Raw genomic sequence first — 25119 nt, forward strand, 5'->3', positions numbered from 1 at the left:
AGCTATGTCACGTCTCTCGGCTTGTGTGTGAACTGGGCCATTCTGATTTTCAGTTGCCATTTGAGTCCATGTCAGTTCTGCAGGCTTACCTGGATGATGTCAAACACAATAGCCTGAATTGCTTGGGCCATTGCAGAGCCACACCCGCACAAGCAAGCTCTAAGAGCAATAGTGCTTCTAGAGGCACTGGCCAGCTCCACAGAGCAGTGAAGAGAGAGGCAGGGACTCAGCCCCACCTCTCTCTGCCTTACTTTGTTCTTTTGTGCTGTTTGTCCCGGGGTTGTGAGTGAGGGTTGCTGAGAATGGCCAGGACCAAGCAAACCGCCCGTAAATCCACCGGTGGCAAAGCGCCCCGTAAGCAGCTGGCCACTAAAGCCGCCCAGAAGAGTGCGCCTGCAACCGGGGGAGTGAAGAAGCCTCATTGTTATCGCCCCGGTACTGTGGTCCTGTGAGAGATCCGCCGCTACCAGAAATCCACTGAGCTGCTCGTCCGCAAGCTACCCTTCCAGCGCCTGGTGCGTGAAATCGCCCAGGACTTCAAGACCGACTTGCACTTCCAGAGCTCGGCCGTTATGGCCCTGCAAGAGGCCAGCGAAGCCTACTTGGTGGGGCTCTTTGAGGATACCAACCTGTGCGCTATTCACGCCAAGAGAGTCACTATCATGCCCAAGGACATCCAGTTAGCCCGGCGTATCCGAGGCGAGAGAGCTTAAAAGCTTGCTTACACCCACCAGCTTTTGGCAACTAGAAAACTATTACAAAAGATCCTTTACATTCCCAGTAGTGCTAGGAGCCAATAGACCCTGCATCTCCCTGAGTACAGGGACTGCTGTTGTGTCTGGATATTCTGCAGAGAATACAAGGAGGAAGGTTCCTTGTCCTCCCAAATCTCCTCTCCCGTGCTCTCCTGTCTCTATACACTCATGCCAGGGCAGATACATCCCGGCTGTTAGCCTGGCTGCAGTTGAGAGAAATCTAGTGTCTGGTTTCTATTTGCTCTCATTAAGTCTTCCCCATACTTCAGACTCAGAGACTCTGCTTTGCGAGGCTAGGAACTTGATGAACTTTGCTCCACCTGAATCAATCACTCGGAGTCTTCACTCAGACTTGGAAGGTTTTTCAGTAGGACCTGCTGAGAGAAATTGAAATAGCTGTGATGAAAAACGCATGAATAACTCATCTCAGTACATGTCGAGATGAGAGACGGTGGCTCAGATTACCACTGGCATCAGATGCTGCTGAGCATTTCCAGTTCTGGCGCACATAAACACAGTGATAAAACATAGCTGATGTCAGTCAAGCCTTACTTCAGTAGTGTTCTCAGTGGAATAAACAAACTTCTAAGGGCTGTAGTGTGGGATTTTTTATGCACATATCTTCTTTTCCTCTCCAACTGGAAGTGTCTTTCATAGGAATTTTAAGATAGATAGCAGGGCAAGTACAGTGCATTCGGCATGTGGTGTTTATCAAAGAAAGCTTCCAAAATAGGGAAAGAAGCCCCAGGAGCTAGGTGGTTTCGTTCCACATGGTGGGAGATGAGCAAATGAGCCTATCTTCACACTGCCAGTTCTCATACCTGAAAAGATTTTTGCCTTCACATCAGCCATCTTAATAAACAACACTTTAAGGATTTAACTTGGGAGGCTGATGAAATGGCAAAGAATGAGCCTACCAGGGAGGCTATGGCCCCAAATACTCCCCTCCTCAGTGTTTTACTCCCTGAATTGATATAATAGTGATCACAAAACTATGATGTTTTCAGGGGCATGAAGAACCCTGTTTATTTTCATCTTTGGAAAGGGAGCCTTTCTCCCTGCACACAGCAAGCTGACAGAAGCATTTATTTGACTATAGGCCATTTTTCCATTGTCAACTGGATCACTAAAGCTTTACCCAAAGCTCTTTCCAAGGTGTGTTTACTCATATAAATAGTCCACAGCAGCCTATTAATCCACAGTTCCTTGTCCCAGAAACAGAACTCTCTCTAGATGCTGCTCACACAGAAGGTCACCAAGAGACAGCTCTTTCAGACAGGTTACAGGTTCAGAGAGATTTTCTCCTCCACCACTAATTTCTTTTTAGGTAATATGATAAGGCTTTGTTCCCAGCCCAGTGAACCTCTGACCTAAAGTAGATTCAAGAAACTCAAGAATAGTGAACTAATAAGTATAACAGCAGTTCAGAGTCTGCCAGGGGTTTCACTGGAAAACTATGGTAGACATATCTAAAGCTTTCAAGTCTGATTCCTCCCCAATTATTTTCCCAGTTTCTTTTTCTCTCTGATACCTTTACTATTCAACAGGAGGTTCCCTTGTGACATTATCTTGAGATTAATTTTACGGGTGCTTAATTTGATCATGTGTAGCTGTAAGAAAATGTTTTTGCCCCAAAAACCCTTTAAAATTGTTCATTACTTTCACGTCAATTTAATGCTTTTTCTGCTGTTTACATCAAACAATTGTCTAACAGATACAGCTGATCCTCACTGACCTTTAACTTGAAAGAAATCTTGGTATCAAAGTCTTTCCATTATAAATCTGTTATGTGGTGCAGAGCCTGTGGTCTTTTTGGTAACAAGATGTGTTGATGATCACTTTAACCCAGATAGCAAGAGCATAGGAGCTTGATAGTTGTTCAGAACAGCATTACACTATCACACAAAGCCTTTTGCTCTCTCTCCGTTTTCAAAGACTTATGGATTGTGAGCAAGGCAATGATATAAAGCAGCAGGTTTATGGATTTCCTACTTCTCGACTGCATTGGAAGTGAGCAGATTGAGACACCATGGAAAGTTTCAACAAGAAATCAGATTCCTGTCTGACCAACGCTCAATTCCACAGAGATCATATTTAGTCCCAACCTCAGCAGTTGCTAATGTGACTCATCAGAACTGTCTTCATTACTTTGGAGACCAATGAGCACTGTGTAAATTGTGGGTCACTAGTGTATTACAGTAGAAAATAAATAGTAGTTCTTGCCTTTACATATCGCACCATAGAAATCAACTGATCAACGTGGCATATGTCTGAAGTGGAGTCCACACTGAATGGATACCACTTTGCTTTTCTTAGTTCAGAATAATTGCAAACAAAACTCTCTTTCCCATCTGGGTGAAACGTTCTTCAAAAATATTCACAGATAGGAACAAGCCTGTCCCCTTCCCAGCATTTCCACATTTTTTGATGTGCTCATTCCAAAGTTCCCACATAACTTCCATTGTGCTGTGATCCTATGATCTCGGAGCGTCTCTTCGGAATGCCAAGAATTTCACAACTGCAACAATTCTTTTTAATGCTTCCAGCCAGTAAAGTTGTTCACAGTTGAGTTGTTACAGTAATTTTGAGTCAATACGATCAGCTTCCCTTTGTAGAGTGTAGTATATTAACATACAGTTTAAGGCTCTGGACCGTTTTCATGGTCAGAAGTACGTCTAGGTGCTTGCTTCCAGTCATTAAAACCAGCTGTACTGAATGCCAAATCAGTAACAGAAAATAACCAGCACATAAAGCAGTAGATTGATCCTTGTGATGAAGAATGTAATAGCCCTTCACAATTTACAAATTTGTCATCACAGTTCTCGCTTGAAAGCTGTTTGTGTTAAACACCTTTTTTTGTGTTTTATCACCAATTTGACAAATGGGGCAGATTTACTAAAATTGATGTCCTGATTCTGACCAGGTGGAATGACCATTATGGATCCAGCAGGAATGTAATTAATTGTTAATAGGATTCCATATAGCTGTGTAGGCACTCTTTACTAGAGGGGCCTCTGAACTTTATTGGGAGTGTTCCAGGGGGAAAACCTGGTGCTGCAATCTAGCCTTAGAGACTACAACTTCCATGATGCCTTGGGGAAAGAGAGAGAGATTTCCTTGTGCAGGGAGAGCAGGTGGTGGACTCCATTTTTGGGAAAAGGAGTGAGATTGCTGCTGTGGGGCTCTGTTCATACCAGGAGCTGCTGCTAGGAAGCCAGAAGCTGCTGCTGAGAGCCTGCAGAGGCTTTGATCGAGCAAGGAGCCTCAGAGACTGTTGGAGCCAGGGCAGAGACTGGAGCCAGGGCAGAGACTGTTGCTGTGCCTAGAGCTGACTGAGGGGGGCCTGCAGTGAAGGAACTGGGAGTAACCCCCACTCTGGTTTGGGAAAGTACTTGCAAGGGAAGGGGCACAGCAGAGCGGCTGAGTCTGAGGAGAGGCAGAGTGATCTTCCCACCGAACCAGGACCTTGAGCTGCTGGTATTTGGTGGCGCTGGCTCCAGTTGTCAGAGGGGTTGTGCAGCTTGTTGCCTTGGCTGGACTGATGCACAGAACCAACAGAGCGCTGGCTCCAGCTGCAGATCTCCAAGCGCGCCCACACAAGCGAGTGTCTAGGACTCTGAAATCCAGAGGAGTGTGCACTGCGGGGTGGGGGAAATGGTGGCAGTGTAAATGCTAGTTACATACGTTTCATTTATTGCTGTATATTATATATTTGTTAATTGATTTAATTCAACTGCCCCCTGTGGATTTAAATTAGTAGTGACATTTCATCTTAGTCTGTTATTCCCCGTTTCTTTACATTGTTAAGTAAAGGAGTATTAGCTCTAATTTCAGTATATTGGATGTATATAATTTATAATTGGTATTTGAGTTAGACCCATGCCACAGGTTATGATTATTATTACTATTTGAAGGGGTTTATTCCTGGAGGTTCCCAAGGCACACCATTGAGTGTGCACAGTGGCCAGCCAAGTGGAGGCACCACCAATTTTTACTTCCTTTAGGAGTAAAAGGACTGCAGTAGAGGGGTGGATAGAGGATTCCCACTTATCCAACATCACCATACTCAGGATCTCCTTTAATGTCAATAACATCAGGCGCCCAGGCACACGGGTGAGTGTTGCCTGCTCCTGAGTAACGCAGGGAAGAAAGGGGGGGTTACAGCTGGATCTGTTGAAGGGCACAAAGTGCTTCTTGGTTGTGATATTCCTTAGTTTCATTTTCTTCACTTGCTGTTTCAGTTGCAGTTTGCATTCCATATGTACTAGATGAAGCAGTAGATTTTTCTTTATCAGCAGGAATGTCTTCTCTGTGACTATGCCTCTGAGTAGGAGTAGCACTAGTAGATAATGTGGCTGAATGTACAGGAAAAAACAAAGTCATTTTTTGGTAGCTACGTGAGTTTCTCTTTTTCCTACAGGGGCTATTTTGCTTTTTGAATATGAAAGTCCCATTGCGTGACCTGAAACTGGATTTAAAAAAAAATTATATACATCAGTGATGGGCCCCCTTTCGGCATGGGGCCCTGGGCATGTGCCCAGTTCGCCAGTCCTTAGGACTTCTCTGGAGCAAAGCTCAGAACCTTCTCAGTATAGGAAACAAATTAATTCTCAGATTGAGCAGGGCTGGATGTAAAGAGCAACGAGTCTACATTTACTTATTGGTGCTTGAAACGATTCTCACTGCTTGTACATATTCTTACCTGTCACTGAAACTCTGATTACAGAAAGTAAATAATTAGAGTTGGTCCTAAACCAAAACCATTTCTGTGAATTTGGATCCAAATAGGCTCCTTCTTCTAAGAGCAACATAAAGAATCCAAATACCCCCAAATTTTGGAAACTTTGACTCCAGTTCTATACCTGGATCTCAGCTTTGCAGCTTGGGCCTAATTTTAAATTATCCACCAAGTTTTAAATCTCTCTGCCTAGAGAGGAAAGATGGGCTTGTGGTTAAGGCATAAGGCTGGGAATCAAAGATTAGAACTTGATTTCAAGCTCTGCCACAGATTTTGGGCAAAACACTCAGCCTCTCTGTGCCTCAATTCCCCTGCTCCAAAATGGGCATTCCTACTTCATAGGGGTGCTGTGAGGACAAGTTAATTAATGTATGTGAGATGCTCAGATGCTACCGTGAAAAAGCCTAAAATATCAAATTTAAAAAAACATTAGTGATATTTCAGACACCGGTAAATAAATAAAAGGAAATCCATCCCATTTAGCCACCCTCATAAAGGACCAGACTGCAGTATCTTTACACATATTGAGTTGTGTCTTAATCCACAAGAAGCTTCATCCATTTCAGTAGGACTACTCATGGTGAAAGGCATTATTCAGCTTGAGTCAGGGTATCAACAAACTGGTCTGAAAGCAGTAGTTTTCTAGATTGTGGGTTTTGTACATGCCAGATGGAAAGCTATCAAATGAACGTATAGTACATCAGAAGGGCATGCCAAAATACCCAGTGCTATATTATTCGCTTCAGCTGCTGTTTAATAATGCCATAGCTTTAGCTGGACAAATCACTACTCTTAGATATTCTTCTCATCTCCTTTCTATGTGGGGTACATTTAATTTTGCAGCAAATGTCTCCAGCCATGTTGTTGCACTTTTAATTTCTTTCTCTTTTTACCCCCAATATTATTTATAAAACATTGAATGATAGCAACTCAGATTTATCAAGGACAATCATTTAATTAATTGATGTAAGACATCATTTAGAAGCCACAAAGCGCTCACATTTACTCCTACACTTCATTTGGATGATGTCGTGTAGATGAATTAACTTGCAAATGACTTTCTCTTCCATTTTTTGCCAGAAGTCGTACAAGAACAAAAATGATGACTGTGCTGAGATTGCTAATAGGAATGTCCCGTTCTTTCCAGTGGGAGGGAAAGTTCAAAAGGAATTATTCTGGGGAGGTTCGATGGTCTGTGATACAGGATGTCAGACAAGATGATCACAACAGTCCTGCTTTGGCTTTGGAATCTATGAAAGGCGAACCACTGTCACAGAATAAGAAAGATAGATTTGTAGTTAAGAGACAGGACTGGGAGACAGAAGATTTGAAATTCTGGCTCTGTCAGAGAGTATCAGGTCCAAAGTCTCTGCTGGCATAAATGAGTGTCGTTCCACTGATTTCAACAGATTTTTGACCATTTACACCAGCTGAGCATTTGGCTCAGGGAATCTATGTGCATCTGGCTTGGGGTAAGTGGTTGCTCATGTGGAATGCAGGGTGGTAACTTTATTATTTATTGATGAGTGTTTGTGCCTATGCTCAGCATGCTGTCAATTTCACCAGCATAGCTGGCTGGGAGGTTGCTCCTTCAGATGGCTCATCAGCTAGGGTTTACACAAACCAGGACCAGACTCTGTTTTCCTTAAAATTGACAGGGCCACGTTGCTCCAGGAATGGTCCTAGCTGTTTTTCAGGAGAGGCCAGAAGATAGATTTTAAGTGATTATAAGTCAAAGCACAACAAGTCAGATTTAGTCAAATGAAATAAAAGCACAACACATTCTAAGTTGATCTTAACACTTTCAGTGCCCTTACAAACTTAGACGCTTCTCACCACAGGCTGGCTGGTTGCCCTTCAGCCAGGCTCTCCCCTTTGATCAGCGCTTCAGTCGCTTGGTGGTGATGTCTGTAGATGGGAGGTGGAAGAGAGAGGAAGAGCATGGCAAACATCTCTCCCTTTTATCATGTTCTTTCTTCCCTCTTAGCTTTGTCCCCCCCAAGGTCAGGTGAGCATTTCCTCATTGTAGTCCCTGACTGACCGAGGGAAGTGGGGTGACTCATTCAAGAGTGCAACAGATCCTTTGTTGCTGCCTAGGGCAGTGTCTTTGTTCCTGTGAGGCTGGGCTTGGTTTGTCCCATACATGCCCTGATGAGGTGTGAACTTTCCCACTGTTCCTGGAAAGTTTTGCCTGGGCTTGTTTTAAGCCATAAGGACACATTTTCAGCCTCATAACTATGTACATGAAATTACAGCCTATAACATTACTATAACAACAATGGTCAGTGAATCATGAGACTTCCGAAGACTCCTGACATGACAAACTTTGCATTGGATACCACACAATCATATTATAAGGATGAACATAGGGGTGCAGAGTGTTCCCCTGACATACAGAGTGTCACAGAGCCCCAGAAGCATTAGGAGAGACTGGCCCTTTCATGGGAGAGCATGGAAGACAGTGAGTAGGCTAGGGCTATCCACAAACTGGCCCTAAACCATTTAGGATGCCACTTATAACATGCAGCTGACTTACTCTGAGCTGAACCACAAAGTGGGTGAGTCTATTTAATACAAATCTCTGGGGAGAAGGCATAGATTATTATTTATATAAAACTGATTCAGACAGTTCTATTGGAGATAACCATCAGAGCTCCCAACCTGAGTGTTACTGTTCTTTATAGACATCTCTGTCACAGTTCAGATAAGCATGAGCACTATTAAAAAGAATAACAGTTTACTGTGATCGATCAACTACCTTTAAAACAGAAGGCAGGGTCGTGATATTCCTGAGGCACAACATCAACAGGAGGAACTAATCCAATTATGACAAGTCAGCTAAATCTTCTAGAATGCCTAGACCAGGAGTCGGCAACCTTTCAGAAGTGGTGTGCCAAGTCTTCATTTATTCACTCTAATTTAAGGTTCCGCATGCCAGTCATACATTTTAACGTTTTTAGAAAATCTTTCTATGTCTATAATATATAACTAAACTATTGTTGTATGTAAAGTAAATAAGGTTTTTAAAATGTTTAAGAAGCTTCATTTTAAAATTAAATTAAAATGCAGAGCCCCCCCAGACTGGTGGCCAGGACCCGGGCAGTGTGAGTGCCACTGAAAAGAAGCTCGCATGCCACCTTCGGCACGCATGCCATAGGTTGCCTACCCCTGGCCTAGACAGACATTCTTCATGAAAGGAAAACCAAAGGAAATAGGTAATGGAGCTCTAAGTAATTGGCATTCTCTGTCTGCCGAGCAGAAAATAGTACTTACAGAAAAATGATGTTTTCAAGCAAGAATACTTGGTGTGTCTGAAGAACGCCATTTTTGTTCTGCACCTGTAATTTAAACATCTTCACCTCAGTAAATATTTGTTGGACATATTTGTAGCTGAACAAGTGACAGGAACAAGTGGCTCTTTCAATGTCTTTTATTAGTGTGCTTATTAATGGTTTGAGACATACTGGCCAACAGACCATTTGAAATATATGCCTCTTTCGCTCTATAAATGTCTACCTTGGCACACCTTGCTCCATGCAGTTGGTCAAGTTTATCTCACACAGCGTTGTGCAAATAGTGTTATTTTGGGGAGAGAGGGAAGAACACTGTGTCATGACTAAAGAGCAGCACTGCCTGATATAACTGAGATCAGGGAAATTGTTGCATCAAATGAAAAATTTGCCCTTGTTGATATCCTGAGAAACAAACAAGGTCTGAGTTCCATCCAGTGAGGTACTGAGTACTTCCAGGTGGTTAGTACCTTCAACTCTCATTGACTGCATGTGCTCAGGACCTCACCGGATCAGACCCTTTTATCACAGGTGGACGTGAGGTGGAACTAGTGATTATCAGCCTCAAGAGCTCGACTGTTTATGTATATTGTACAGTAATTTACTTGTTACCCCTCAATTAACCAAGGCAATAGCCTTTGCCTGATAACCATAAATATATTTCTGTTTAATGGACCAAGAATCTCCTGCAATTCACCTTTGATTATAAATTTGAACTGAGACTGCCACACCCATTTTTATACAAATTCATGTGAAAATCGCAATCTCCAGTGCACATCCGATTATACAGGCCTGATCTGCACCTGTCCATTTACATTCCTTTTAATTGAGGGATAATATTCCTTGGGAGTTTGGTCTTTGGAGAGGGTGGGGATAGAGGGATGCTCAAATAACAACACATCTTCAGTGCCAGCTGCATGTTTTATAACAAAGAAAACCATTCTGGCGAAATGACTGTGTAGAGAAATTATGTTTTCATCAACCAAGCAGCACTTTTGGTTAAAGTCCATTGTCAATATTCTCATAGAAGCATAGGACCAGCTCCTCAGCTGGTAAGAATTGGGGTAGCTCCATTGACTTCAGCAAAGCTATGCCAACTGACCCCAGTGGAGGATCTGGTCCTAAGCCTCCTCCCTAAATTATGGGAGTTGTTCATAATACAGCAAACTGGCCAACAAGCAAATGAAAATAAGTAACGTGTGCTTTTATCTCCCATTGGGTTGCTGTTCCCCTGTGATACAATAAATAAATGGGGCCACACGGCCATTGAGCATGTTGAAGTGGGGAATGAATAGTGCTGCCACAGAATGCTCCCTGATCCCACCAGCCATGGAAGCCACACCAGGCAAGAACTGCATCTCAAGGCTCCCTGGATCTGCAAGAAGCCAGGGGCAGGATGCCAGAGGACAGCTGTGGAACATCATTCCCTAGGCTGGGAAAATTACCCACATAAGAATGTTTACTGACTAAACCCCTGAGTCAGCAACTATGTGGCTGTAAATGGGCTACTCACCGCCGCGGCGCCTCCTGCTGGTTTTTCTGGGGAATTCGCTCTCTTTCAGCCCGGAGCGCCCTCTGCAGGCCGGTGATCCCCCCTTTTTCCTATCGGCCCCGTGTCCCTCCCAGGACCCGGTGCCCCTTTCACTATAATTGGGTCTCCCCCTCCCAGGGGAACCCCCACACTACTATCCCCACTTTGCCTCAGTAGTGGCCACTGACAGTCATGGTCTAGCCCCACACCCTGGGGCAGACTGCAGTATCAGCCCACTCATCACAGGCAAAAGGGGTTTGGACCTGCTGCTTTGTCCTACCCCTGGGCTGCCCTCTGCAACCCCCAGTACCTTTGGCCCTTTGCTAGGCCGCAGCCTGGGGCTTTCCAGGCTGGAGCTTCCCTAGCTCCTCAGCCTGTTCCCAGCCGTACTTCACCCAGGTACTTTACCTCTGCTCATAAGCAGCCAGGCCCATCCCTCTCTGAAGGCAGAGAGAGACTGCCTGGGCTCTGGCTTCCCTGCCCTCTTATAAGCCCCAGGGCTTCAGTTTGGGGCGTGGCCCCAGCTGTGGCCACTTCCCTACTCGGCCCAGCTTGCAGAGCCACGCCTCTCAAGCCCTGGCAGGCAGCATTTCAAGCCCCTCCGGGCAGGAGCCGGGTCCACCCTGCTACAGTGGCCAACAAGTGAAGCTATCCTGACTTGTGCCCCTACTTTAAAGCACCATCTTTGAGACCCCATTGTCCTGGTTACCATCCTTCTGACAAAAGATTGGGAAGAAGATTCCTTCTGAAGTCAGTCCCCCTTTTAAAATTGGCCACTCTCATTATTCAGCTGCTGAGGCACTCCCAGCCAGGGGAACAAGATACAAAATCTAATCTAATCTGGGACTCTGAATTGATAGCATAAGGAACCTGGCCACTAGAACTTTGTCTGCAATTACTTTTCCACCCTCTATTGAAAAGAATGTATTTAAGAACACTTTCAGTTTGGTGGCAGCCAAGTTGCTTTCTAACACAACCAAAAGAGATATCGTAGCTGGGGCCATGGTGACTGTGCTGGCATTGTCTGTTTTACTTTAAAAAAAAAAAGAGCTCTCCATCCAAACTTTTGAAGCCATGTAAGTACATTTGTATGTATTCTTCGGGTATTCCATTCTAAAGAAAATGGAGAAAACAGGCTTCTGTGAAAATGTGCCTTTTTTTAAAAAAAAGCTCCTCCCCAAGAAAAACCCTTCTCAGACTGACTGGGTGCACATGCAGAAAAGTCATTTCATGGAGCTACAATATTAGAATAGATTTAACAAAAAATATTACAACTATTCATTAACCGCAGTCAACTGTAAGATAGGGTTGCACAAGAGAAAATACTCAGTCTAGGACAACTGGCAAAGTATTCCAAAAGCACAGGAATTTCGAATCTACAGGGAATGTGTTTATTTACACCAGATGTTGCAGCTGAACCACAGCGCTAGTGAAGAGTGGCGTATGCTCTCCAAGTCTCAAAATGTCAAAGCTTTTCAAAGTGTGACTAGAGTGTGAAACTCATAAATGCTCCAACTATCTACTGAACATGCTCCATCTGGAGTTCTAGGACATCAACTTTTCTGGCAAAAATATTTTGGTGGACATTTTACGTCACCTAAATATTTTTACAAAAGTAGCTGGCTAAGCCAAGCATCCTTCAGTGCAACCAGCTTCCTTTTCCCAGGAAATACAGCCATGAGCCTTACCATTTGTGCATACCTCCAATGAATGAATTCAGTTCTCCTCTCCAACCCAGTGCATGGCTTAGAGGAATGGTACTGCAGGAGATATTGCTGTCACTAGTGTTCCAGTGTCTGAGTGCAGTAGCTGCCCAATACCTTCATTTTAGGTGAGAGACTGCAACTTGCCTAAGCTCTACATGCGCCCATTACTTAAGAACATTTTGAAGGGGTAGGTGTTCCTCAGTGCATTATATTGGCTGCCTGACACGTGAACACATCACAATCTGTGGCACTAGAGCAGATAACCCTGGAAGAGCTGTTCTAACAACAAGTATAACGGTTGGAGAGAAATGGCATGATGGTACAAAATTACCGTAGCCTGATCTTATTTTCTCCTGACAGGAGCAGTAACTCAACCGATTCAGGTGTAGAGTAACTAGATCTTCCATAGGCTAGAATGCATTATCCTATGCTAATCACAAACTAGGGGCTATTTAGGCAATAAACCCTGTTTAACAGTTGCTTTTGTTTCTTTTTATAAACACACAAAACTGTGGGCTCTCTTTTCTTGCTTTTCTTTCTTTCTTTAGCGACTTAAGAGGTAAAAAGAACAGAATTACCAAAACAGTATTTATTTTTAAATTTAGTTTTAGCTACATTTTTTATCTTGTTCACAAGGTTGTTGCCCTGGGAGATTCTAAACAGAGAAGAAATGCAAAGGGATTAAAGGGATTTATCTTTAGGAGAGAATGCTGAACCACGGTAATAAATCAGCAGGCGATAATGAGGCCTTTGTGAAGTCCCTTGCCTTAACTGAAGTTGTAGTTTACCAAATGCCATAAAAAGGGACTGTGATCATGGTTGGTCTGTAGTCTCCATTAAAAAAACAAACACATGAGATGATAGAACTGACCTACATCCTATATATTATGACTGTAATTTGTTATATGGTCATCATACTGGGATCCAAGCCTTAAGGTTCAGCCGACTCCTAGTAAAAAATATTCTACTTAGCAACAGTTTTGCTGATACTATGTACCATATTTGCTGTATTTCCCCTTCCCTTGTTCCTTATTACTAAGAATATTTATACTGAAATGCTTCTGAAGAGTTCATCTGTTCCTCCTGGCATTTCCTCCTTTGATATCACCAGCAGATGGTCAAGACTTGAAACAGAGAATAAGCCGCAGGACAGATGAATGCGTCTAAAGGTTCTGCTGCTAATTCAAGAGCAAACAATGCAGTCTGGTGGCAAGACCACAGGTCTGGGAGCCAGGAACTTGTGGAAAACTAAATGCAGTTCCACAATTGGCTCCTTGAGTGGCCTGGGGCAATTTAACCTCTCTGCAAGGCCTAGTTAATTGGTCTATTGTGCACTTTGAAGTTAATTGCCAGTTATTATTATTAAAAAGAGCTAAGAGAATGTTCAGGTTTTTGTTGTCCTCACCTGGTCAGTCTTAGCCTGGGAGGAAGGTAGAATTACATACCCATATTCCTCTCCATAGAGCAGTGGTGCCCACACTTTTCCTGTTGCCTCCCACCCCTTTACCAGTAGGAGAATCCGTCTGTGCCCCACGCCCACCTCCCATTACTGCACAGTTGGCTCAGCCAAGGAGCTTGGGCTGTAGGCAGAGCTTGAGGGCAGAACTGGGAATGGGGGAGGAGCTGGGGCTAGAGGTAGAGGTGGAGCTGGCTGAGGGCAGAGCAGCGGGTGGAGTGGAGCTGTGGCTGGGGCCAGAGCGGGGTTGGGGGCAGAGCAGGGATGGGTGGCACTCCCTCCACGCCCCCTACAGGGGCTGGCTCTGGCCCCCTCCCCCGATGTTCCTCCCCACTCCCGCAGGGGCATGCCCCATAGTTTGGGGACCACTGCCATAGAACATGCCTCCCTCTTCCCCTGCTTTGTCACCTGAAAATCAGGGAAGCTGTGGAATTGTAATGTTTTGTTATGTTGACACACAGTGTCGCTTTACAGAGCTATTTATTTAGATTTTTAAAGCTGCTAGAGTCACGCATCACATACTTTAAAATATACAGTGTAAAATAATACAGGATTGCTCATCTCAGACTGAGGCATTAACTAACAACCACTGGGAAATATAATGAAGACAATAAACTGAAACTTATGCAAAATGCCGCTTAATGAGTGGATTGCTGCATTCTGCACAAGCTTTACTTTCTAACAGGTTGCAAGGCACAGCCCTGTGGAAAGCAGCCCTGCGGAAACAACGAGGCCGACCAGGCTTTTCAGCTGGCGTACACAGTTGTAGATCTAGCAGAATTAAGCTGACTGACACCAGCTGGGAATCCCGCCTTTTCCATGACAAGTGGATGAGTAACAGGGGTGAGATCTGCTTGGGAAACGAAACCTCACACCTTTTCCGAAGGCCTGGGTCAAAGAAAGTGCTCTTTGGCCACAGCCAAGCTGAAACTCTGTTGTGCAGGAAGGAGCCATTCGACTTGGGGAAAGGAGTGGAGCTTTGCCCTTTGTACTGATTAGAAATGCCACCAACCTTCCTCAATGGATGGGGCACTTGATGGGGCTGGTGGAGAAAGAGGGACAGCACCAGCAGTGAGGGAAGGAGACACTTGCTGAGGGACATCCAGGTGACTCCACCCCACTGGGAGTCTCTGGCACCGACTGGTGGGGGGGAGCAGTTCCAATTGGCCAGGATTCCCTCAATCCCAGGATTTAACTTGGAGCAGAGGCCTCATGAAGCCTCCTTTGACTCCATTCCAGCAGCCCACCCTACCCACCCTGATTGAGGAATGGGAACCTGGCCTGACAGAGGCTGTAGGTCTAGCCAATCACCCATTTGGGACTCAGAAGGAATTTTTTCTCCAATGAGCCAATTGGCAGAGGACCTGGGAGTTTTTTTCCCTTCCTTGCAGCATCTTCAAAGCACAATAGGTTAGGTAGGCATATGCTTAGTACTTAACTGACATAATTGGTCGAGTTGTTAAGTCATCGCAACTTGTGGCTGGTTTCCAAAGTGGTAAAAATGATTAAATGAATGATTCCCAGAGGTAAAAGACCTATGATTTTTTATGGGCCTTGGGCTCATGTAATAGGGTTTGACCCTGTGGCCCTTGTGGGCTGAGGTCAGATCTTATGGTCCTCAGAGGCTGAGGTCACCACCCTTCTGCACCTTCTCTCCCCCTCATGGGCTGAGTGTGTGTGTGTGGTAGGCTGAGGAGAACCTACCCTAAGTGACAGGTTATATGGTAGGAGTCCTGTAACCCCCACACTGGAACCAATTAAATGCCTGGTATGGTTGATGGGCAGGTGGCATTCCCATCCCTGTATTTCAATTTAATACAAGTTGCAGTCTGCTGCTTAAAATCCATCCAAGTGTCTGTCCTCATTTCACTGTTGTGTCTGCATCAGTTAGGACCCAGTCCTGCAGACCCTCCAAATGCTGAATCCTCCTTCGTTTTCAAGTTTCTTGCAAGATCAGCTCAGTAATCATTTCATATTGAGACTGCATTTTCTGCCTTTTTTATGTCTGCCAGTTATCTGCTCTTGCTGCTGAGATTGTCCACTTTTTTATAGATGGTTTTGTTTTACTCTTCCATTTTCAAAAGTTGCAATCGTTGGGAGATTGCTACAATCTCCCTATGAAGTCAGTGAAAGTCAACACAGCTAAAAGTATGAAAATATTTTGATAACTATATTGCTTAGCATCTCATTCCTCTGTCCAGTAAATGGTAGGAACTCCAGCGAGGTATCCAAAGTAATATCTATCGTGCTATGCAACCCTGACCACCAGGACTGAAACAGGAGTGTGACTCAAAGCTGTACAATCCATTATGAAGAGAGCTCGGTATTATGGTGGAACAGTGACAAATCTGATGACCATCTTCACCACTGCCAGAGAATCTGACTCAGGTCTCACCACAATATTTCTGTTTGGATTGGATTCTGCAAATGAGATTGCACAACACCTGAAAACCAGTTACCAGACATTTGTTTGATGGGGAGCAGTTTATCTTTTCCATCTCAGCAGAACTGTCAGCCTTTGGCGGGAATTCATAATCTTATAAGCCTGTGAAAATGCCCTCAGAGGTCACTGTGTTTTACACTGAGTCTGCCATATAGAAATTTGTAAAGAGTTGCTGAGACTATCTCACAAATGTGACTTGAGAATCCTGGACAAAGTAGTAACATCACAATAGCAGACAGACATTAATTGTTATCTGCCACCATCTCAGGCTCTGATCTTCTCAGACAAACCTTCAAGGAAAACGTATGATGCTGCAGCAGGAAGTGGTGTTGGTGATTCAGAAAGTGGGACTTTTCCTTCTGAGTAATGGTCCATTTCAACTCCCTTTGAAGTGACGCGTCTTCCCATTGACTTTAATGGGAATTTTTAAGTATTGAACCCGCCTTTCAGCCTGAAATGAAATGTTGTGGCCCTGACTACTTGGTAAAGATCCTACAGTACTTTTTGTAAAGGGTGTTATCCCAGATGTCCCAAATATAGTCATGGCAAATAAGGACAAAACGGGGGTTGTGGCAATGTTACTGAGGAGGAGAAGGTGGCAGGAAAGGGCATTTTTAGGGAGGATTTGAAAGAGAAAAGAGGGCCCTTGGAGAAGAAGAGGAAAATGGTTTTATGCACAGGGAACAGTACAACAGAAGGGCCAAAAAATGAGACTACAAAAAAGAAACGAATCCAAAAACCACTGACGTCAACACAGTTCTTGCCATTGTCTCAAAGGGAACAGTAAGATTAGTGGGTTGGGAGGAATGAGTCTTGTAGTCTTCATTTCCCATTTTAAATTGTTGTGGATCACTGTTATGTACTTTTAAACAGCTTCCATGTCCCATCCCAGTGCTGGTCAAGCAGTCCTTGCGTGGGGCTGCAGGCCATTCAGGGGGAAAGGAGATCTATGAATGTGGGATGATTATTAATATGAATAAGTGTTGGCACCCCTTAAAAATAAAAAAGTTCCTCTACTTTCATGCAGCCACACAGAATGAGCCTGTCCAAATGCATTGCATGGCCAAAGGGCCCTTTGGGGACAGAAATTAATTCTGGGCTCCTACTTCCAAGGTATCTTACAGACACCTTGGAAGTAGGAGCCCAGAATTAATTAACAGACGGGAACAGAATAGTTTGTGTTCACAAATCCAGGATTCACTGGCCAGCATCCTTAACCAGCTGTTTGAGTTATGGGAGGGAAAATGCAGGCAGCGTATTTCAAGAAATAAGATAAATTACCTTGCAGTGATGGCTTCTGTTTTGAATTTTCAACTTTCTGTATTTCAATGGGAATAAAAAATGAAGACAGAAACACTGTGAAGACAAACCAGGACTGGAATTTCCATTTCCCTTACATTTTATAGATGCTGTCATTCCTTACTTGTAACTCTTTACAAATAGCTTTGATATGAATGCTTTCAAACTGAATTTGGTGGCCATTTTCCAAGCACAGAAGACCAAGTGTCTTCAATGTATACTTTAGATTTACAGTTCTGTAATAAATTTTACAGGATAGCGCAGCACGCAACCCATTTACTGCAGAAGGGTGTTGGTTTTTTCTCCCCACCGTCTCTCCTGAAAGTGATTCCAAGATTTCCTTTTGACAAAAATCTCCACAAGGTTACCATTCTGGTTCTATGGTTTGGCTCTGAAAACAAAATAACTAGTACAGAACAAGACAATACATTTAGCTGTAAGAGTTTTGTGAAAAGAACTGATTACCTTAAAACTAGTGCAGAGGGCAAAATATATATGTACGTATTCAGGACAAAAAGAGTTTCTTTTTCCTTCAAATGTTTTTAGACTGTACTAATGCCGTATGCAATTTACTCCTTACCTGCAGCTTGCGGACCATTTTGATGCTCACATCTGTTCAGCTGTATTTGATCTTTTATCACAACCCGCCACCAGCCTGCTGCACCTGTTCCTCCTTGACCTTTCCCTTGAAAGATATTCTCTCAAAGCCTATTAGACTCTATTGTGCTAGGCGGCACTTCCTCCAGGATGAAGCACAATCCTGGTGAGGAATTAGATGCTCAGAAGGGGGCTTATTATTGATTCAAAGCACGAGGGTGCCTGCGTGGGAGGAACACAATTACACAAAGCAGAGCAGAGTTTTGCAAGTTGTTTCAGTCCAACAAATAAAATGGTAATGCTGAAGAGAATTAGCAGCCGATATGTGCAATGTTATGCTGCACAAAAGAAGAAAAACAACTCTCATTCCACCTCCTGTTTTGAACGAATTCACCTTGTCAAGCATCCAGGGCTTGGAGATGACAACCAGAGAAGCTGCTCGAAGAGGGACCTCTGGCTTCAGCTATGCTACTGCTCTAAGGGTTAAGTCCTTCATTATGAGTAAATAGAGTTTTGCCTCTCCCTTCTTCAACAGCTGGCTTCAGGGCATAACTTCACAGATTATAAATCCAGGAGGGACCATGGTGATCATCTACTCTGTCCACTTGCATAATGTGGGCCATAAGACTTCTGTTCATTAATTCCTGTTGCAACAAGAGCATATATTTTAGAAAAATATCCAGTCTTGATATAATAATTGCCAGGGATACTGCAGGAGGTGCCGTATGACATGGAGGACCAGATCGCTTGAGCTCCAGAGCCATCCATTAATATCCTTTTCCATCCAAAGTCCCGGGCCCCTGATCCCCTACACAAAGGAAGCGCTGGAATGTCAGCAGGCAAAAATTCGTCTACAGGGAGCTCTTCAAGTAGTCAAAACCCAAGGAGAATGCAGGCCCTCCTCCCGCCACCCGCTGAACAAGATGGCTGCTGCTTAGGGCACTGTGGCTATGATGGCCCTGCTGGAGAAAGTTGCTGCAGACCCTGTAGATATCAAGGTCACAATACAACTGACTGTTACCTTGATTAACTCCTCTCTGCAAGCACTGACAGGATGGGTGAATGAAGCAGAATGGAGAGGCTCATCAGTAGAAGATCAGGTGCAAGGATTCTCTGCCTAGGTACAGAAAAGCCTCGCAGACTTACCCTCTCTTCAATCTAAAGTGGCAGCCCTTGAGGGAAGGTATCCCTGCAATATTTTGGGAATTAAAGGAGTACCTGAAGGAGCGGCAAAAGCCAACCACCTAGAATTTGTTCCCTGGCTCCTTTCAGAAGTGCTCAGCATGCTGGATACTTTTACATTTGATTTAGAGAGAGCACGTTGGTCCCTGTCCCCATAGCCAACCTCAAATCCCCAACCTCATGCACCGATTGTCAAATTTCTCAGATTTATTGTAAAACAACAACAACAATGCAGCCAGCTTGTGGGTGGTGGGGAAGGAGAGTTTTGGGGAATGCACAAAATAAGATTATGATTTGTTTCAAGCTTTTGCAAAAGCTGTGGTTGAACACAGCTCAGCCTTTAGAAGAGTAAAGGAACTTGCCAAGCAGCAAGGGCTCAACTATTGGATAAGGTTTCGAGCTCAGTTTCATGTCAAGGTTGGTGTGGAAGTGCCTCTGTTCCAAAAGCCACAAGAAGCAGAATGTTTTTTTAAACAGCCTGCACTGAACTGAGTAGCTGTTCTGTTTTTTCACACCAAGTTTACTTCCCAGTTGTTGCGTCTGCCCTACCTGCACTTATGAACATATCCAGTTACTGTGACTGACTTACTTGCTGACTTGGGTTATCTCTTCTGCTCCAAGCTTATATGTTATTACCTTGTGGGCTAAGTAGATTAATTCTCAACAAATGGCTGAATGTGAAACACCCTAGCAGAGTAGTTAAGGGAACAGCTCGTCCCAAATGGAGCTCATGGGAGTGCAGTGACTGTGCAAAGGATTTATTTAAGTGGTGTACGAACACTATTAAGTGCCTTTTCTCCTGCCTTTGTGCTGGGGAAAGAGATCACCAGGGACAGTGCAGCTCCCTGTTGCTCTGCAGAAATTTGAGGACTCAGACACCACTTTTTAAAATTGGTGCCCATGGGATACCCGGGTATGTCACACTCCTTATTACTGGCCAGGGCCTCATTATTTGCTGGGTGGGCAAGAGGTGTCTCAGAGAGCTGCAGAGGAGCTGAGCAACATAGTTGCAGCCCCTGTGGCAATGGAGCAGAGACGACCAACACAGGTTGCTGAGCTAAATGGACAGTGATTTCTGCCCTTCCTATCACTCCTACTTCCTTCCTTTCCCTCTGCCCCGGCCTGCCCCTTTCCCCACATTCCCCAGCTTAAATTGCAGTAAGGGCAGTTTAGGTAGGACATTAGGAAAAACTTCCTGACTGTCAGGGTATTTAAGGACTAGAATAAATTGCCTAGGGAGGTTGTGGAATTTTCATCACTGGAGATTTTTTAGAGCAGGTTAGAGAAACACCTGTCAGGGATGCTGTAGATAATACTTAGTCCTGCCATGAATGCAGGGGACTGGTCTAGATGACCTCTCGAGGTCCCTTCCAGTCCTACACTTCTGTGAAGATTGAAGTTAATATAGAAGTCACTTTCTCAACTGGATTGTTTGTTGAGTCCTTTGGTGCAGTGATTTATAATTTGTGAGAACAGTCAGATTTCTCCCCACGTTAGCTATGTGTTTATTTAATGTGGGGGAAGGAAAGTGAATGTTTGGTTGTAAACTAAAAGGGGGTATGTGGCCCTGGGCAAATAATCCCCATACCACGCAATGTATCACACATTGCGCCAAGCTGTGTTACCGGTACTCTGGTGCTTGGGTTGGCAAACAAAAAAGATTACAACTCAGAGGATAATAACCTTATCATACTAAATTAAGAAATATTACTTTTAGCTTAGTGCAAGGTGTACTAACCCGTAAGCCCCAAAGCCATGAGTTCTAGTGCAAGCTCTTACACTGACTGCTGTTTGCACAGTGTCTTTTGCAACCTTTATTGTGAACCAGGGATTCATATATTTTGGGTAACTCATTCACCTATTTAACAAATAAGATCATTTCAGCTACAGCTGGGATAAAACTCAACTCTCTACTATAACAGAGCAATCTCCCATTGACTTTGTCACCCAGCCTTTCAGGAGGACCATGTCGTTAGGTACTTGTATAACCCCCACTAATGCTATGTGGCTGTGCATCACCCTTTAGCTATATAGAGACTTTCACCTGTAGGTCACCAGTTTGAATCCTGCCATGCTCAGTAGACATCAAAATGATGTTTGGTGGTCCATATAGGAGACAAGTTTGACAGTTCCACCTCCATCACAAATTTACCCTCTGGCTTTGCACTAGAATGTAAAGTTTTTAGGTGAGAGATTATCTCCTACTTTGTGTTTGAACTGCACCTAGCACAATGGGGCCCCGACTTCAGTTGAGTCCTCTAGCATTAGCTCCTGCTGCAGAGCCAAGACTGCCTTACTTGCTATACATGTAAAGAGTGGATAACATTGTCTCACACACACATTAGAATCAAAGAGGGTACAGGAGGAGTTCAAAAGTCTTATAAATAGACCAAAAACAAGTGGGTTTTTTTTAAATCTCGTTTTGAGGAGTGGGGAGAGGTCTGCCTTATGATTTTTGAAGTGTTGGGGTTGCCATACTGGGCTGTGGGAAGGAAGATAAGGAAAGTAACTGGAGAATTAAGAGATTGTGGAACAGGAAAGAAGGAAAATAACTGGTCCCAAAAAAAGGAAGATAATGGGCAAGGACAGAAAGAACAACATGGCAGGGGGAGAAAGTGGAGACAGAACAGAAAAAGGGGGGAAAGGAGGTGCAAGTAAATAAATTGGAGAACTGGTCTAGACAACAAAATGAAATTCAACAAAGATAAATGTAAGGGGCTACACTTAAGGAAGAAAAAACAAATACACAAGTACAGAATGGGGGGAAACTGGCTTGCTAGCAGCACTGCTGAAAAGGATCTGGGAGTTGCAGTGTACCACAACATGAGTCAGCAATGTGATGCTGTTGCAAAAAAAGCAATGCAATTTTGGGTTGCATTATGTGACTTTATCTGATTAAAATATGACTATATAGATCATTGTTGAAACCACTGTTATATATTTGCAACAAATATTGTACTGAATATGATTGTGCTATTTGTATGCATGTATCATTTTTATGTTTGAAGTTATGAGTATTAACTCTATACTTGGATTTCAAATGTTTGCTCCTGGGGTAATGCCCACAAGGTAGTTAGCCTGCACCTCTTGAAGGAACTATTCAAGTAGAACGGCCCATTAAAGGACTCTTAACTTACAATGGAAGACACCTATCTACTCTTAATGAACTTTCCTGCTATGACTAGGAGAAATTATGCAGGGACATGTGACTTGCCCATGTAACTCCAAACTCCATCGTTTACCTGTAATTTTCTACTAGCTGTGCTGAGGGCTTTGTTTGAAACAGTGGGGTTCCCTCCACCTGGCAGAAGATATAAAAGGCCCTGGAAACACCCTCATTTTGCCTCTTTCCTGCTCAAACCTCTGGATTATGGATTTATACTCATGGAAACATCTAACCAAAGGACTGAGGTCCTTTCAATGATTTGGAAGCAACCAGAGACTTATCAAGCCAGCAGTTTTTTCAATCACTGCTACAAGCCTGAACCACGAACTTTGCATTTATTGTATGTATTTGAATCCTTTAGCTAATTTTAACTTACACCTTTTCTTTCTTTCTTTTTATGAATGAACCTTTAGATTTCAGATACTAAAGGATTGGCAACAGTGTGATTTTTGGGTAAGATCTGAGTTGTATATTGACCTGGGGATGAGGCAGGTCCTTTGGGATCAGAAGAACCTTTTATTTGAGAAGATTGGTTTTAAAGAACCACTCGTGTGTAAGTTTAGTGTTTTGGGTAGTGATACAAGGACTAGGACGCCTAAGGAAAATGCTTTTATGATTTCTTGTTAGCCAGTGTGGTCAGGGCTGGTGCAAGGATGTTTCGCGCCCTAGGCGAAACTTCCACCTTGCGCCCTCCCCTCCTCTGCGCCCCCCCGCCCCGCAGCAGCTCCCCCCCACGGCAGCTCCCTCCCTCTGCCCTGAGGCATCCTCCCCTGCGGCAGCTCCCCATCCTCCACCCTCCACCCTGAGGCACTCCCCCCTGCCCCAGCTCACCCCTGCTCCGCACGCGAGCACCCCGAGCACACTGTCGCTGCTTCACTTCTCCCGCCTTCCAGGCTTGGCGCCAATCAGCTTAGGCGCCACAAGCCTGGGAGCCGAGAGAAGTGAAGGGGCCATGGCGTGCTCAGGGAGGAGGCAGGGCAGGGGTGAGCTGGGACGGGGAGTTCCCCTGCATGCTGCCCCCCCATTACTTGCTGCAGGCGGCCCTCCCCGCGCTCCCCTGCCCGAGCTCCCTCCGCCTAAATGCTGGCAGCGACCAGGGCAGCCAAAGATCCGGCTGCCGCAGTCGCTGCCGAAGAAAATGGCTCCCCCCAAATTCTAGCACCCTAGGCGACCGCCTAGGTTGCCTAAATGGTTGCACCGGCCCTGAGTGTGGTGAAACAGACGTTTACTTTTGTTGCTGGTTTGGTATATCTCATGGGAGAATAACCTCCAGTTTTGGGGTGTGTCCGCCCTATTTCTCAGCAGTGTGTCCTGAATTTGGTATTCTCAGTTGTGATCCACAAAGGCACTGTTACACATTAACAGATGGATAGCATGCAAGTCAGAGGAGGTGATAGTGCCACTCTACTCAGCACTGGTTTGGTCTCAGCTGGAGTATCATGTCCAATTTTGGTCACCAACGTATAGAAAAGATGTAGAGAATCTGGAAAGGATCCAGAGGCAAGCAACAAAAATGATCAATGGGATGGAATGCAAGCCATAGGAGCAAAGGTTGAAGGAACCGGGTGTCTTTAGTTTGGAAAAGTGGAGATTAAGGGGGGGGACATGATAGGGGTCTTCAACTACTTGAAAGGCTGTCATAAGAAAGATTGAGAAAAATTGTTCTCTTGTCACAGAGGGCAGGACAAGAGGCAAGGGTTCAAACTACTGCACAGCAGATTTAATTTTATTGCAGGACACAGGCATCAGCTTCCAACTTTCCCCAGGGTGCTCAATCCCTGCTCATCCCTAGGCCCCACCCCCCTCCACCCCTTCCTCTAAGCCCCCACCTGCCCCTTCCTGCCTTCACTCAGCCCCACCTCTTCCCCACCCACTTCTGTCCCCTTCCCTTCTCCTGAGCGCACTCTGTCCCCCACTCCTCCCCCTCCCTCCCAGCGCCTCCTGTACACCACAGAACAGCTGATCACGGTGGGAGGGAGGCACTGGGAGGGAGGGGGAAGAGTTGATCAGCAGGGCCACTGATGGGTGGGAGGTGCTGGGGGGCTGCCGGAGGGAGAGAGAAAGAGGAGCTTGGCTGCTGGTGGGTGCTAAGCAGTATTTTTTTTTCTGTGGGTGCTCCAGCCTTGGAGCACCCACAGAGTTGGTGCCTATTCTCAGGGAAAACTTCCTAACTGTAAGAACCATAGGACAATGGAACAGACTGCCTAGGAAGCTTGTGGAAGCTCCTTCACTGGAGGTTTTCGAAAAGAGGCTGGATAACCAGTTGTCTTGGAAGGTTTAGACACAACTTTGGCGTGGGGGTAGACTAGTTGGCCCTTGTGGTCCCTCCTACCCTGTGGTTCTATGATTCTAAGTGGGGACTGAGTGATCAAACCAGGGAGGTAGCTAGTGGGGAGAGACTTGGGAGCAGGGATGACACAAACCAAGGGCTTGTAGGAGCTCAGTTTTTCCCATATCATGATTAATTAGCAGCAGCGTGGCAGGAGGAGGGAGAGGAGCCAACCACAATGCTGCCGGAAGTGTCTCCTCCATTCCTTCTCAGAGTGCTGGCTGTCTCATCTCAGCCTGCCTGCCAAGAATGCTCTTCCCTCTTCAGAAACTGCAGGGCTGCTCACAGCTGACTCCTTTTGGAAATATTACTTTTTCTTGTGAAGGTAGAATTGTATCTGCTTCTGCACCTCTTTGTTCTGTGTGGAAAGTCTCTGATGCCACAGTACAACCAGAAAGAATGCTACTATTTCTCTCAGGGGGGTGTGCTGCTTTTTGAAAAAGGTGCCTGGTAATAATGCATGTGACGCTTATTTAGAGTCTCAGCCACTGGAAAAAGATATTGGTATATAGACAATGTTGCAACATTTCCCCTTTTGAAAATCAAGAGCGGAATTAGAATAATGAATTCTAGTCAGTTCCCTTAGTTTAATGGACTTTCAAGCAATACAATGTTCATAAACACACA

General features: G+C 44.7%; 1 pseudogene; it reads left to right on the top strand.

Moving 5' to 3' along the window:
* The first annotated feature begins 299 nt into the window (after positions 1–299).
* LOC123365720 lies at positions 300–750 on the top strand (annotated as a pseudogene).
* Positions 751–25119: the final 24369 nt, after the last annotated feature.

This window comes from Mauremys mutica, chromosome 3 (genome assembly GCF_020497125.1).
Source record: "Mauremys mutica isolate MM-2020 ecotype Southern chromosome 3, ASM2049712v1, whole genome shotgun sequence".
Classification (NCBI taxonomy): domain Eukaryota; kingdom Metazoa; phylum Chordata; order Testudines; family Geoemydidae; genus Mauremys; species Mauremys mutica.